Here is a 13491-nt window from a genome sequence, read left to right as displayed (position 1 = left end):
TCGTTATGTAATTATTTTCTTTGCTCTTATTACAGCATTTGACTCAAAGTCTATTTTGTCTTATATAAGTATAGCTACCCCTGCTCTCTTAGTTTCCATTTGCATGAAATATCTTTTCCCATTCCTCACTTTCAGCCTATCTGTGTTCTTGAAGCTAAAGTGAGTCTTGACAGCAGCATATCAGTGGGTCTGTTTTTTTTTTTTTAAATCCATTCAGCCACTCTGTGCCTTTTGAGTTAGAGAATTTATTTCACTTACATTTGAAGTAATTATTGATAGGTAAGAACTTGCTGTTGCCATTTTGTTGTCAATTGTTTTCTGGCTTTTTTTGGTAGTTCCTTCGTTCCTTTCTTCCTCTCTTACTGACTTCCTTTGTAAACTGATAATTTTCTGTAGTGGTAAGCTTTGATTCCCTTCTCTTAATCTTGTATAGATCTACTTTAGGATTTGGCTCTGTAGTTACCCTTAGGCTTACTTGAAACATCTTAATAGATACAACAGTATATTTTAAGCTGCAGACCTTAACTTTGATTGCATACAAAACTTCTTCCTTTTACCCCCACCCTTACATTTTAGGTTTTTGATGTCACAATTTACATCTTTTTATATGGTGCACCCAATAGCTATTGCTATTTTTAATACTTTTCTTTTAATCTTGATAGTAAAGTTAAGAGGTTAATATCCCCCATATTTCAGGAGAATAGTTGAATCTGGCTATATATATTTACCTTTACCAGTGTGTTCAATATTTTCATATTATTAGTTAGTGTATTTTCATTTCAGCTTGAAGAATTCTTTCTAGCATTTTCTTTAAGGCAAGTCTAGCAGTGATGAACTCCTTCAGCTTTTGTTTCTTAGGCAAAGTCTTTACCTTACCTTTATTTCTGAAGGACAATTTTGGTGGGTAGACTATTCTTGGCTGGCAGTTTTTTCTTTTTTTGGCACTTTGAATATACCATCCAATTCTCTCCTGGCCTGCAAGATTTCTGCTGAGAAATCTACTAGCCTTATATGGGTCAGCTGTACAACAGAATTTTTTCTCCTACTGTTTTGAAACTTCTCTTTGTCTTAGATTTTTAGACAGCATTGTAATAATGTGTCTTAGGGAAGACTGCTTTGGATTGAAATTTTGGGGATGCCTATTAACTTCATGAACTTAGATTTCCAAGTCTCTTCCCAGGTTTGGGACGTTCTCAGCCACTATTTTTAAAAATACACTTTCTGTTCCTTTCTCCCTCTCTTCTTCTTCTGGGAATCCTCTGATCTATAGATTAGTTCTCTTAGTGGTGTCCCTAATGCCCATAGGCTTTATTTCTTTTCATTCCTTTTTCTCTTTGTTCATCTAATTGGAAAATTTCAATCTGTCTTTGAGCTGACTGACTCTTTCTTCTCTTTGGTCCTGTCTGCTTTTGAAGCTCTTTACGGAATTTCGGTCCAGTCATTGTTTCTCAACTTCCAAAATTTCTGTTTGGTTCTTTTTGTTTTCTCTCCTTTTGATGAACTTCTAATTTTGTTCTTGGAGTGTTTCCTTGATTTCATTAAATTGTTTAAGTGTGTTGTCTTGTACTTAGTTCTCTAATCATCTTTAGAACAATTATTTTGAGTTATTTGTTGAGCGATTCCTATATCTCCACTCCTTTGCAGGTCAATTACTAAAAGTTTACTGTGTTCCTTTAGTGGAGTCATATTTCTGTGATTCTTTGTGATCTCTACAGCCTTCCATAGGTGTCTGCACATTTGAAGAAGGTGTCAACTCTTCCAGAATTTATGGGCTGACTTTAGAAAGAAAAGAATTTCCCCTGTGGGTGGCATCACACTGGAGTATGCTGTGACCCTGGATCTAGCGATGCAAGGTGCCAACTGAAGGGGTGTTTGGAGACTCTGGGTCTAGTGGGTTGTGGTGACTCATCGGCTCAAGCTCCTAGGGTCCATAGCATCAAATGCATGATCCTTGAAGAGTACTGTGGGGGATCTGTAGAAGCTACAAGTGCTGTTGGGGTCCTCTAAGACACTGTTACAAATGCGTCTTGTGTGTAACCAGATGAATGACACACTTTTGTTTACATGGACCCAGGCAATGGCCAGGTTGAAGAACCAAGAGTCAGAACCAAAGCAGTAGAAATGGGGAGGAAGCAGAGAGCCTATATTTTTAAAGTACCTTAGGGATAATGGAATATTACTCAGTCATCAGAAAGGATGAATATCTACCATTTGCATCAACATAGGTGGAACTGGAGGGGATTAGGCTAAGTCAAATAAGTCAAGCAGAGAAAGGTAATTATCATATGGCTTCACTCATATGTGGAATATAAGAAAGAGCACAGAGGAACCATAGGGGAAGGGAAGAAAAACTGAATGTGAAGGGGAAGAAATCAGAGAGAGAGACAAACCATGAAAGACTATGGACTCTGGAAAACAAACTGAGAGTTTCAGAGGGGAGGGGAATGGGAGATGGGATAGTCAGCAGATGGGTATTAAGGAAGGGACATGTTGTGATGAGCACGGGATGTTATATACAACTAATGAATCATTGAACACTACATCAAAAACTAATGATTTACTATATGGTGGCTAACTGAACATAATATAAATAAATTATTTAATTAAATTAAAATAAATTTTAAAAGTACCTTAGAGAAAAATCAACATTTTGTTGACTGACAGATCCTGGGGATGAAGACTGAGGGAAAGGAAGATGAATGATGCATGATGAAGCAAAGGTGTTTTAGGTTGGATAATTGAATGATGTTACTCTTAATTAAATTAGAGAACACCAGAAGAGAAAGGATGAAAGGAAAGATAATGAGTGGAGTCAGTGTATTGAAGATGCCTTTATGAGATGTTTTTCAGATATGCAGTTGCAATCACAGATTTGGATCTAAGGAGAAAACTGGGGTTAGATGTTTGGAAGTCATCTGTGAATATAGAATGAAATGAAACTGTCACTGTAACAAGTGTTTTAAAATTATCTCATTTAATGTCCATGACAACTCTGAGCCATACATTATTTTTACTGATGAGGACATTTTTAAATTTTGGAAGAGATTTTGAAAGACCAAGTAACTTCCCAAAAGTCACATAACTAATAAATGGCAGAACCAGGATTCAACTAACTCTCATTAAATACAAAGTCCATGTTCTTTCCTCTGTGTCTTATTGACCTTCTCTAAGTCATGGCAATAAATGGAGCTTCAAAAACAAAAACCAGAAAAAAACCCTGTGGAATAAGGAGAAAATAGACACATTATTGGCTGCAATGGAAGAATCCAATGATGTAGTTGGTTTGTAGTTTACATTTCAAAAGAGGACTATAATAAAGGGTGTAATTGAGAGGGATGGCAGCCACCCTGATATAGTGATTCTCACACCTAATAATGGCTCTTACTCTGCTTCCTAGGGAAAATTTCATTAGGTTCTTTGAGTAGACATGCCTTTCTGACTATGCAAAATAAAGAAAAATCAAGAATACTCATGTATCAATAAGAGAAAAAGTGTCTTGGGGCGCCTGGGTGGCTCAGTGGGTTAAAGCCTCTGCCTTCGGCTCGGGTCATGATCCCAGGGTCCTGGGATCAAGCCTTGCATCAGGCTCTCTGCTCAGCGGGGAGTCTGCTTCCTCCTCTCTCTCTCCCCTTGCCTCTCTGCCTACTTGTGATCTCTGTCTGAAAATAAATAAATAAACAAATCTTAAAAAAAAAGAGAGAAAAAGTGTCTTGAATCTCCAGCTTATTTCAATATAATGCTTTCAATGCTGTTAAATGGCCATTAGGTTGCCATAGTGGTAGGTGACCACCAGCTAGATACATTTCTATTTTAAGTTTAATACATCTGTAGATCCTTTTACTACATCTCTGGAAAACAGGGTCTAACTTTCATCTTAGTTTTCCTTTTCAACAAAATGAAATACAAATCTGGGGGGAGATATGGCAAAAGAGTAACTCTATTCTTCATTAAGTGTTTCAGTATTTTCACAATTAATATGTTCGCTCTTATATTCAATGAATCTTCATTAATAAGACACTGCTCTTACCTTCTAGAAGACTAGAGTTCAACTGAGGAAAGAGTCCAGTCCTTAAGTCATGAGTAATTTCAATGAGAAGAAGCCAGAAGTTGGGGAGCAGTGAAGATGTACACCAGCCCCTGAGAAGATGAGGAGATATGTGATGTAGAGCACTGGTGGAAACATTAGCCTATGAAAAAAGGACATCAGCTCTTCAAGAATAATAGCCAGAGGAGAGAAAAGATGGCATACAAAGGCAGTTTGATGACAAGAAAATTCAGGTAATTTGTGTCTAATGGCTTCTGTTATTTTTTGATGGGATTTTTCTTATGAAAATCAAGAAGAAAGGCTCAAACAAGCAGAGAAAATTTGAAGAAAATTATGTCTTTCACAGAGCTTTTACCCTGTCCCAAACACAAAGATGTCTACACCCAAACACGATACCAGAATTACTAGTGCTGGGAAGTTAATTCTGAGTGCACAGAGGAAAGGGCCAGATCAGTTTAACACAGTCCAGGTAAGAAGCTCACTGATAGAGAATTTGATTGGACATAAGGAGAAACTTGAAAATATTGAAGAAGTACAGAAGATTTAGCACAACAGATCTGTTGCTTCAGTTAGACATTTGACAGATCTCTTACAATACGAGATCAAGATCTTGTGGTCAAGATCCCTCTACTCAAAGGCCAGTATTTCACAATTTTTACTGACTGAAGAATAAGGTGGTACTCCTTAAGCTTAGCTGTATATTGCTATCACCCAGTATAGTACTAATCTACTGCTATATAACAAATTACCACAAAACTTAGTAGCTTAAAACAATAAGCATTTATTATCCCATACAGTTTCTATGGATCAGGAAGTTAGGAGTAGCTTAGTTCAGGTTTCTGGCTCAGGAATTCTTATGAGGTTGCTGTAGCCTGGGCTGCAGTCATCTGAAGGCTTGAATGGGGCTTCCAAGATGGTGCTCTTACATGGCTACTGGCAGAAGGCTGTATTAGACAGGCTTCTCCAAAGAGGATCAAATAGGATACAAATATCTATAAAATGAAGAATTTGCTTACATTACATTACATTACAGAGGCTACTAAGTCCCAAGATGCATAGTTAGCAAGCTGGAGACCAAGGAGAGCCAAGGTTGTGGTTCTAGTCCAAGTTCAGAAGCCTGAGAACCAGGAGAGCTGATGGTGTCAGTTCCAGTCCAAAAGCCAGCAAGCTTGTCATGCAAGAAGAATATATATTTCAGTTCAAGTCCAAAGGCAGGAAAAGACTGATGTCCCAGTTCAAGCACTCAGGCAAAAGAAGTTCCCTCTCACTTAGTCTTTTTGTTCTATTCAGGTCTTCAATGGATTAGATGAGGGCCATCAACATTAGGAATGCCAATCTGCTTTACTCAGCCTACCTATTCAAATGTTAACTTATCAAGAAACACCCTCACAGACACACCCAGAATAATATTTGTCCAAATGTCAGGGAAACAAGTTGAAACTGTGGGGCCCAAGGGCAGGCTGCTCCAAAATTATTACCTTATTATTGTTTTAAGGAAAAGCTACTTAAGAGACAGCCTGTATAAGAAGGACACTCTGATGCTCCTTTGTCCCCCTGAAACCAAGAAATAAGTCTCCCACATGAAAGGCACCTTCCTTGAATCAGGAGACATCCTTATCAGCAAAGATAGGGAATTCAGGGTTGAGAAAGCTGTATAAACAACCCTTGTTACTTTTGACTAATTGACTACCGTAGCCCAAATTCTGTTTAGAATTCCTTACTAATCACAGATCCCAACGATATAAGTTTTCTTTGTCCCGTCAGTTTCTCCCAGACTTATTGTCTCTTTGCCTAAAAAGCATAAAGCCCGCCTGCCTTGGTCATGTCTTTAGGTCTCAATTTAATGATTGGGCCTCTGTGCACATGTAATAAAACTTGGGTTTTTCTTCTGTTAGTCTGGCTCATGTCAATTTAATTCTTGGTCCAGCTGGAAGACCTTGAAGGGTATAATAAGAATTTTTCCTTCCCTTCAACACAGAAAATAAACCATTGCAAAGGCCTCATTTCCTTGCTGACTGTTGGTAGAAAGCCTCACAGTTACTTTTAACATGGGACTCTCTAGAGCTACTTGAATGTCCTCATGACAATCGTAGTCCATGTCCTCCAAAGCATGTGGCTCAAGAGAAAAAGTCAGGAGGAAGCTTCATAGTGTTCTATGACCTCATTTTAGAAGTCACACACAATCACTACCACCATATATGCTCTTGTGACAAACAAGTTACTAAGTCCAGCCCACTCTCAATAAGGGAGGAATTAAACTTTACCTGTTGAAGAAAGGAGTATCAAAGAATTTATGGGTATATATTTAAACCACCACATCTGGAGAACTTTAAAAAAATACTAACACCTGGCTACCACCCTTAGACCTTCTGATTTAAAGAGTCTGGGATTTTTAAAAGCTATCCAAGTGATTCTAATAGGTAGCCAAGAGTTCTTTCTATCATGTGGATCCACTCTTGTGTCTCTTGATTCTGTAAGCCCTTAGCAAGAAGCACACAGCACCTCAGTTTGTATTTTGCCAGCCCTAATGTTGCACTGTATCATGCAAGTAAGTGTGAAAACTACATGTGATAAAAGAGAAACCACCTCAATTTCATTATGGAAATTTAAAAAATTCAAAATACTTTTCTTAATGCAACAAAGCACTATGTTTTAAATAGAGGCATGATATTCAAGAGAATTTAATAACTAGCATTTTCAAAACCATATGTATTACAACACAAGACTATAAAACAAATACAAGAGATTTCTAAGTATGAAGCCTAAAACTCACAAATAAAAGCGTAAGTAAGCAATACTTTATCTTATAAAAGATCAAATACTTATTATTTATGACAGAATGTGACCCAGTCTGACTTTGGGGATGTGATGGATAGTTTTATTTATCACTTTGGCTAGGTTAGAGTAACTAGTTATTTAATCAAACACTAATTTATATGTTTATGTGAAGGTATTTTGTAGATGTGATTAACATGCACAATCAGTTGATCTTTCTATAAAGTGGCAAAGAACTTGGTTGAATCGTATCCTAGAGTTTTATGGCAAATAGAACTTAGAGGTTATGAACTTGGACATGTGGCTGAGGAGATTTCCAAGCAAATGACAGAAGGTGTGCCCTGATTTCTCCTTGCTGCTTATAATAAAATGCTAAAGGAAAGGGACAGATTGAGGGGGAATTGTTAAACAAAAAGGGACTAGCACTTGATGATCTGAAAAATTCTCCATCTATTCAGATAGCAAAAGATGACAAAATGTGCTCTGGAGAGAACACCAAGGGTGGGTGGCTAGATAATAATTTGTTGAAGAGAGTGGACACCTGATTTATGGATCCAACCAACCATCTTGGCAGAAGATATGAATAAAGATGGAGCTATGGAAGGATCTGTGGAAGACCCTCATGTCCAATGGCTAGGACTCCCATGAATCTTACCAGAAAACGGACAAATTATTGGGAATTTTATACTAGCAAAAACACTATCAGCCTGGACTAAGAGGGACAGAGAGAACACCACGTGAAGACAGAGATACAAAGAGAAAACTCCAATGTGAAGATGGGGGAGACAGAGAGTGGAGTGGTGCATCTATAAACCAAGGAAAGCCAATGATTGCCAGCAAACCATCGGAAGTTAGGGAGAGGCAAGAGATCCTCCCTTAGGGCCTTCACAGAACATGGTCTTGTTTTCAGAATATTAACCTCTGGAACCATGAGAGAATAAATTCCTATTGTTTTAAGCCACCCAGTTTGTGAAACTTTATTACAACAGCCCTAGGAAGCCAATATAGGAAGTACTGAAAATAAGTACCAATGAGCTGAAATTTCCTCTTACATTGAACCTACATATATTCTGGGAGTGCCGAGGGAACAAAAGATAAATGTTTTAATTTAATAAACAATTAGATTTCATTAACTTAATAATTAAATAATTTCATTTAAAATTTGGCTTAAGATATATTTAAAAGCTATGTTACTTGTCATTTTGGCCTGTTTGCATCTGCCTTGCTCTCTAATTTCCTCTTCCTTTCTCCCATGGTTGCAAAAATACCAAAAAATATTTTTGCATGTGAAATCCAAGAGAGTAAACAAGAGCGTTCTCTTGACAAACATCACTGCTCATTAGTAAGGAATTTAAATTCTGCGCGGACTTTGTTGACATGCTCAGCTGCTAATTATCAGTCGGTGTGATATGCACAATGAACAACCAGAGCAGTGGAACTAAATGAAGCGGAAGCACTATACGGATGTGACTGACCCCCAGTGTGGCTGCTGGAAGTATTTTCAAGTGATGGGTCCACAGCACGGGCTTGCAAATCCCTCAGACCCAAGTCCCTGGCTCTGAATGGTCATCTGCCACTCTAGTCTCTGAGGTCCTGCTTTGTTAATCAGGCAACTTCATTTGGCTCTTTGAAGACTCAGAATTGAGCTCCTGTCACACATTTTTCCAGTTCTTTAAGATGCAAGGAATTCTATTCTTCAGCTTGATACTAATCCCACCAAGCACGTGCCTGGCTCCCACTTACACTTGTTTCTAGGTAGGGCCAAGAATAACTATAACCAGGATTGTTTAAAACACAAAATAGAATGGGACAGACTAATTAGAATAGAAAAGATCAGAATGCCTGCCATGTAGTAAACTTAACTATTTCATGAAACTTTTTTCTCTCTTGTTTTTTTCACACACGTTTGTATACGTGTACAAGGGGCCGGTGGTCACTTTCAAACTAAAGGGGATTTAGAGATCATGATCATGTACTAAAGCTATGTTTTTTAAAAACTTTCAAAAACATGACTCACAGAATGATATACAGTTTTTTTTATGATCCAATACACATAAACACATACTAGACTTTCCCCATCAGAGGACAAGAGGAAGGACATTCCAGACAGAGAGAACGGAATATGCAGGCTACATGAAACAAAGGACAACTCCGTGGAACTTGGGTGTGTTACAGGATCATCACATGGCATCACATGACATGGCCGAAACATTGGGTCAACCAGCAGAATCGTGGATCATGGAGTACTGAAGGAAGGCAGTGACCAGGCCATAGAGACAATACCTTGCAGATCATGCTAAAGAGTTCAGACATCATCCTGGAGTCATGGAAAATCACTGAGGGGCCTTAAACTGTAATAAAACAGTCAGACTTGCAACACAGAAGGGCCTTTCTAGAAGGAGGACAAGGCCAATTGCTGAGATAAGGGGTGATAGGCTGCAGAGAGGCAGTAAAGCTCAGAACACTATTACAGACCGTGTAAGACATGGTGGGGACCTTCATTCAAGTGGTAGGAAAACAGGCAAGAGAATAGAAGTAAGACATTGTAGAGATAGAACCAAGAGAATCTGGAGACTGGTGAAGAAGCAGGACATCTCCTCAGTTCTTCTCAGTTGGGTGTCCAGGCGGATGGCACACGCTCCATCAGCACAGGAATGTGGGAGGAGAGCAACAGTGTGGGCAGAGATAGTAAGTCTGGTTTGGGCCTGGGGATACCAGGTGAATGAGGATGTTAGATAATTGGATTTGAAACCCTCTTTTGTTTTCGAAGCTGAAGTATAATCAAACAACCCAAGAAATATACAGGCCCTAGAGTGCCTGGGTGGCTCAGCTCATTAAGCCTGTGCCTTCCCGCTCAGGTCACGATCCTATGATCCTGGGATGAAGCCCCCTGTTGGGCTCCCTGCTCAGCGGGAAGCCTGCTTCTCTCTCTCCTTCTGTCCCTCTCCTGCCCCCACTCATGCTCGCTCTCTCTCTCTGAAATAAATATATAAAATCTTAAAAAAAAATCTACAGGCCTCAGTCAATCAACCCTTCCCTTTAAAGTCACCAGGCAATAATTTCTACTATGAGCATTAGAGATATAGTTCAGAAAGAAAGGATTCGGTATGCACCAAATACAAGAAACCCTAGAAAAATTGGGGCACTGGTGCTGGTATCTTCTGATCTACGTAGTGCTACGACTTGAATAAATTTTCTTCACGTCAGTATATGAAAACTAAGCTTCATTTTTAAGGCCAAGATGTTTGAGTTGGTAGAAAAGAGTTAGTTGGGCCACGCTGTGGTTCCAACCTCACAAATTTGTCTCTGGACTCTAAGAAATCTACTGTTTTATGTACACCAAAAGGATATAGTTGAACAATTCAGGCTCAAGATCCCCTAAAGGGAGAGATTTTTATTCTTTTTTTAAAAAAAGATTTTATTTATTCATTTAACAGAGAGAGACACAGCGAGAGACAGAAGAGAAGCAGGGGGAGTGGGAGACGGAGAAGCAAGCTTCCCATCAAGTGGGGAACCCAACGTGGGGCTCAATCCCAGGACCCTGGAAACATGACCTGAGCTGAAGGCAGATGCTTAACAACTGAGCCATCCAGGTACCCCCGAGATTTTTATTCTTAAGGATAAGACGTGCAGATCACCCAGGGATTTTGAGACCTGTCAACTAACCTTAGGCATGTATGGTGTTAGGGCCAAGCACAGATGGTACTTGGATTTCAGCAATGAACTTGGTGCTGGCATATGTTAGTGCAGAACAAGACTCCAGTTTAATCAGTTGTCTTAAAGACCTCAAAAATTCCTTTAGCCACTCCAAATTTTAAAATGATCACCATGTGTTTCTTTACCAAAAAAGAAATCACATCCTAAAATGACTTTTTGAGTTAAATTACCTAATAATAATTCTTTGGGTGTGTGTACAAGGCACAGGAGTTGGTGGGGGGCGGTGGCAAAGGAGTGTGAAGGAGAAGAAGCTTGCCAAGATTTGGGGGAGATGGAGGGTGGTGGGGAACATCACAGAGACATCAGCAAAATTAAAATAAGAAAAATTAAACGAAGAAGTGCAAATTTAGCATGTTTCTGCCTTCAAATACCATGCTTGTTTTTCACCCACAGCATGTAGAGACAACAAAGTTATAATTCTACTGATGTGGGTTAGATTTTATCCTGTTTCTCCAAGTGTATTAGTCACCTCCATCCCTTTGCAGATTATTACAGAGCTACCTACCTCTGCCGATTTTAACAGGGTGCTTGTAGAAAGTAGAGCAAACTCAAAACGGCCTGCTTCTCAGTTCTGCCCCATTTAACAGAGCTGAGAAATCAAAGGCAACAGTTTGGCAAAACAGACTGGACTTGTTTCCCTGAGCCAGCCCCAGCCCTGACTTTCTAGTGGTTTTGTGTGTCGCTCTGGCGACTCAAACCCCACCTGTCTCCTCCTCCTTCTCATCCTACTAGCCGTGACTTTCCCCCTTTGTCTCGGAGCCCAACCTTCTTGAATTCTCCTCATTCCTCAAGAAGTAGATGTGTGAGTAGGGGGATGGGGTGACTGGGAGAGGGGCCTGAGGGAGGGGGTTTGGGGTGATGAGCACTGGATGTTGAACGCAACTGGCGAGTCACTGAATTCTACCTCTGAAACTAATGATACAGTATATGTTAATTAAATTGAATTGAAATAAAAAATTTTTTAAAAAGTAGATGTGTGCATCTTGCCTACGGGCCACATGATTCATCTGAAACACAACTCCTTCTTCTCTTGATTTATGTCTGTGCTTTGGCAATCTCATGACCCTCAAGAATATTTAAAACCAAGTCTGGTAAGTGTGTAGGTGCCAGCACCTGTGAGTCCACAGCTGCCTACTCAACATCGGCAAGAGCGTACCTCAAACTAACCACGCATAACCGGATCCCTCAGTTTCTCCATCCTCACCACAACGTGCTCCTCCTCCCTCATCCCCTTATCTCACAGGGCATACCATCACCCCCTAAATTGCTCAAGCCAGGTTCCACTGACTCATCTGCCCATCCAGCTTTAATCCCACCTTCTTCATAGCTTCAAATCCATTTCTCCCCACTACCCTTGTCCTGCCTCGCCCCAGGCATTTTATGTTTCCTTTTGGAGTAAAAGTCTTATAACTGTTCTCTCTGATTCCACACTAATGTGGCCCTCTGACTGAAGCCAGAGTGATCATTCTGGTTTTGAGTGTGATGTTCTGCTCCTTACACTTTTCAGTAATAACCTTCTGCCCACATGATACTTCCCAAGAGTCTCCATTCCATGGCGCCCTGACCGCTCTGATCCCATCAGCTGCAGTTCCACAACCTAGCCGTACTCTCACCTGCTGCTGTTGTCCACAAAAGCCCACCTACTCCTTCTCGGGCTTTGTAAATGCCTTGATGCTTTATGTTGCTGGCTCCTCACTGAGAAATTAGGAGCTCTCATTCTTAACAGTGTGACAGATGAAAGAAAATGCTAATCTGAAAACATGTTCCTGAAGGGTGTCTGTCCGGAGTAGATGGCCTTTGTTTGGCAGAGTGTCTGGCTGAAGTTTATAAAATGAAAAAGCAGGACCAGGGTTGCCCCAAAGATTGGGAAAGTCAAATTATAGTATATGCTAGAGTAAGGGCAATTATGGGTTTCTAGGGAGAACTGGGTAAAGAATGAGTAGGGCCCTGAGAAACGAGGGAAGGGGCCATGTGAAGAGAGTGTAATAATGAAAGAAAGCCCAGTATCGGGGGGACGTGCTGGGACCAGAGAAGAGACACCCACTGAGCAATTCCCAGTGATAAGGGCTGGCCAAGGGATTCTTGAGAACTGGAGTGCCTGTGATTCCATTTTATAGGGCGAGTCTTGACTATTCTGTGTCGTGATACTCCTCTATTCCCCCTAAACCCTCTAAAAAGATCTGTCCCAGAAGCACTCTGGGTCGGTGCAGAACAGTAATCCAAGCCAGAGGTAAAGCAGCGATGGAGACAGCACAGGTGGTATGGAAAAGAAGACAGCAGCTGCCAGGGTTCAGGGGGTGACAAGAAAAGAGGCCACGGCATGGACTGACCACAAGCAAGTCAGATGTGGAGAACCGCTCAGACAGGTTGATGGGCACGTTAGATTTTCTACCACCTGAGGCATTGTGTCTCAGGACAGTTTACTTGACATCCAAGGGAAAAGCGACGCAATTCCCATAAGGCAGAAAGACTGGGCAATTTCCAGGCAGATGACCCTGGGGTTACACTTACAGCTGATACAACAAAGTTATAAGATGGCAATGAAGTAAATCTTCTTGAGCAGGTAAATAAATGCAGTAATAACTATGTTTGGTGTAAGTTAAAATGAACACACTTAGAGAAGGGGTTGGCAAAAGTCACATTGGACTGTAGAGATAAAGTAACATTACAAAAGTCCTGATGCTAACATTAATAGAAAAGACTGGTCTTTCATCTTCGGATCCTTAAGTTACAAAAAAAAAAAAAAAAAAAAAAGTGTACTGTTTCCAAAAGGTCCCAGAAATAACGATATGGTTTTGATTCAAATTACGGTGAAAGAAAGAGTAAAGTGATCGGAAGAAAAGAGGGAGAAGTTGATTATCACTGTACTAGAATTTTCCTAATTTTTAATCTAGAAATTCAGGAAACTAAATAAAATCTACCTTATAGCTTACATAAGATAATTTATATAATAA

At 40.0% G+C, this 13491-nt stretch overlaps 1 protein-coding gene across 1 annotated transcript in view; it reads right to left on the bottom strand.

The window, feature by feature from the left end:
• FANCB (FA complementation group B) overlaps positions 1-13491 on the bottom strand; it is a 385712-nt gene that overhangs the window by 314527 nt on the left and 57694 nt on the right. The gene's annotated exons all lie outside the window — the stretch shown is intronic.

This window comes from Lutra lutra, chromosome X (assembly GCF_902655055.1).
Source record: "Lutra lutra chromosome X, mLutLut1.2, whole genome shotgun sequence".
NCBI lineage: Eukaryota > Metazoa > Chordata > Mammalia > Carnivora > Mustelidae > Lutra > Lutra lutra.
Note: the sequence above shows the minus strand (reverse complement) of the source record. Positions and strands in the feature narration are given on the sequence as shown.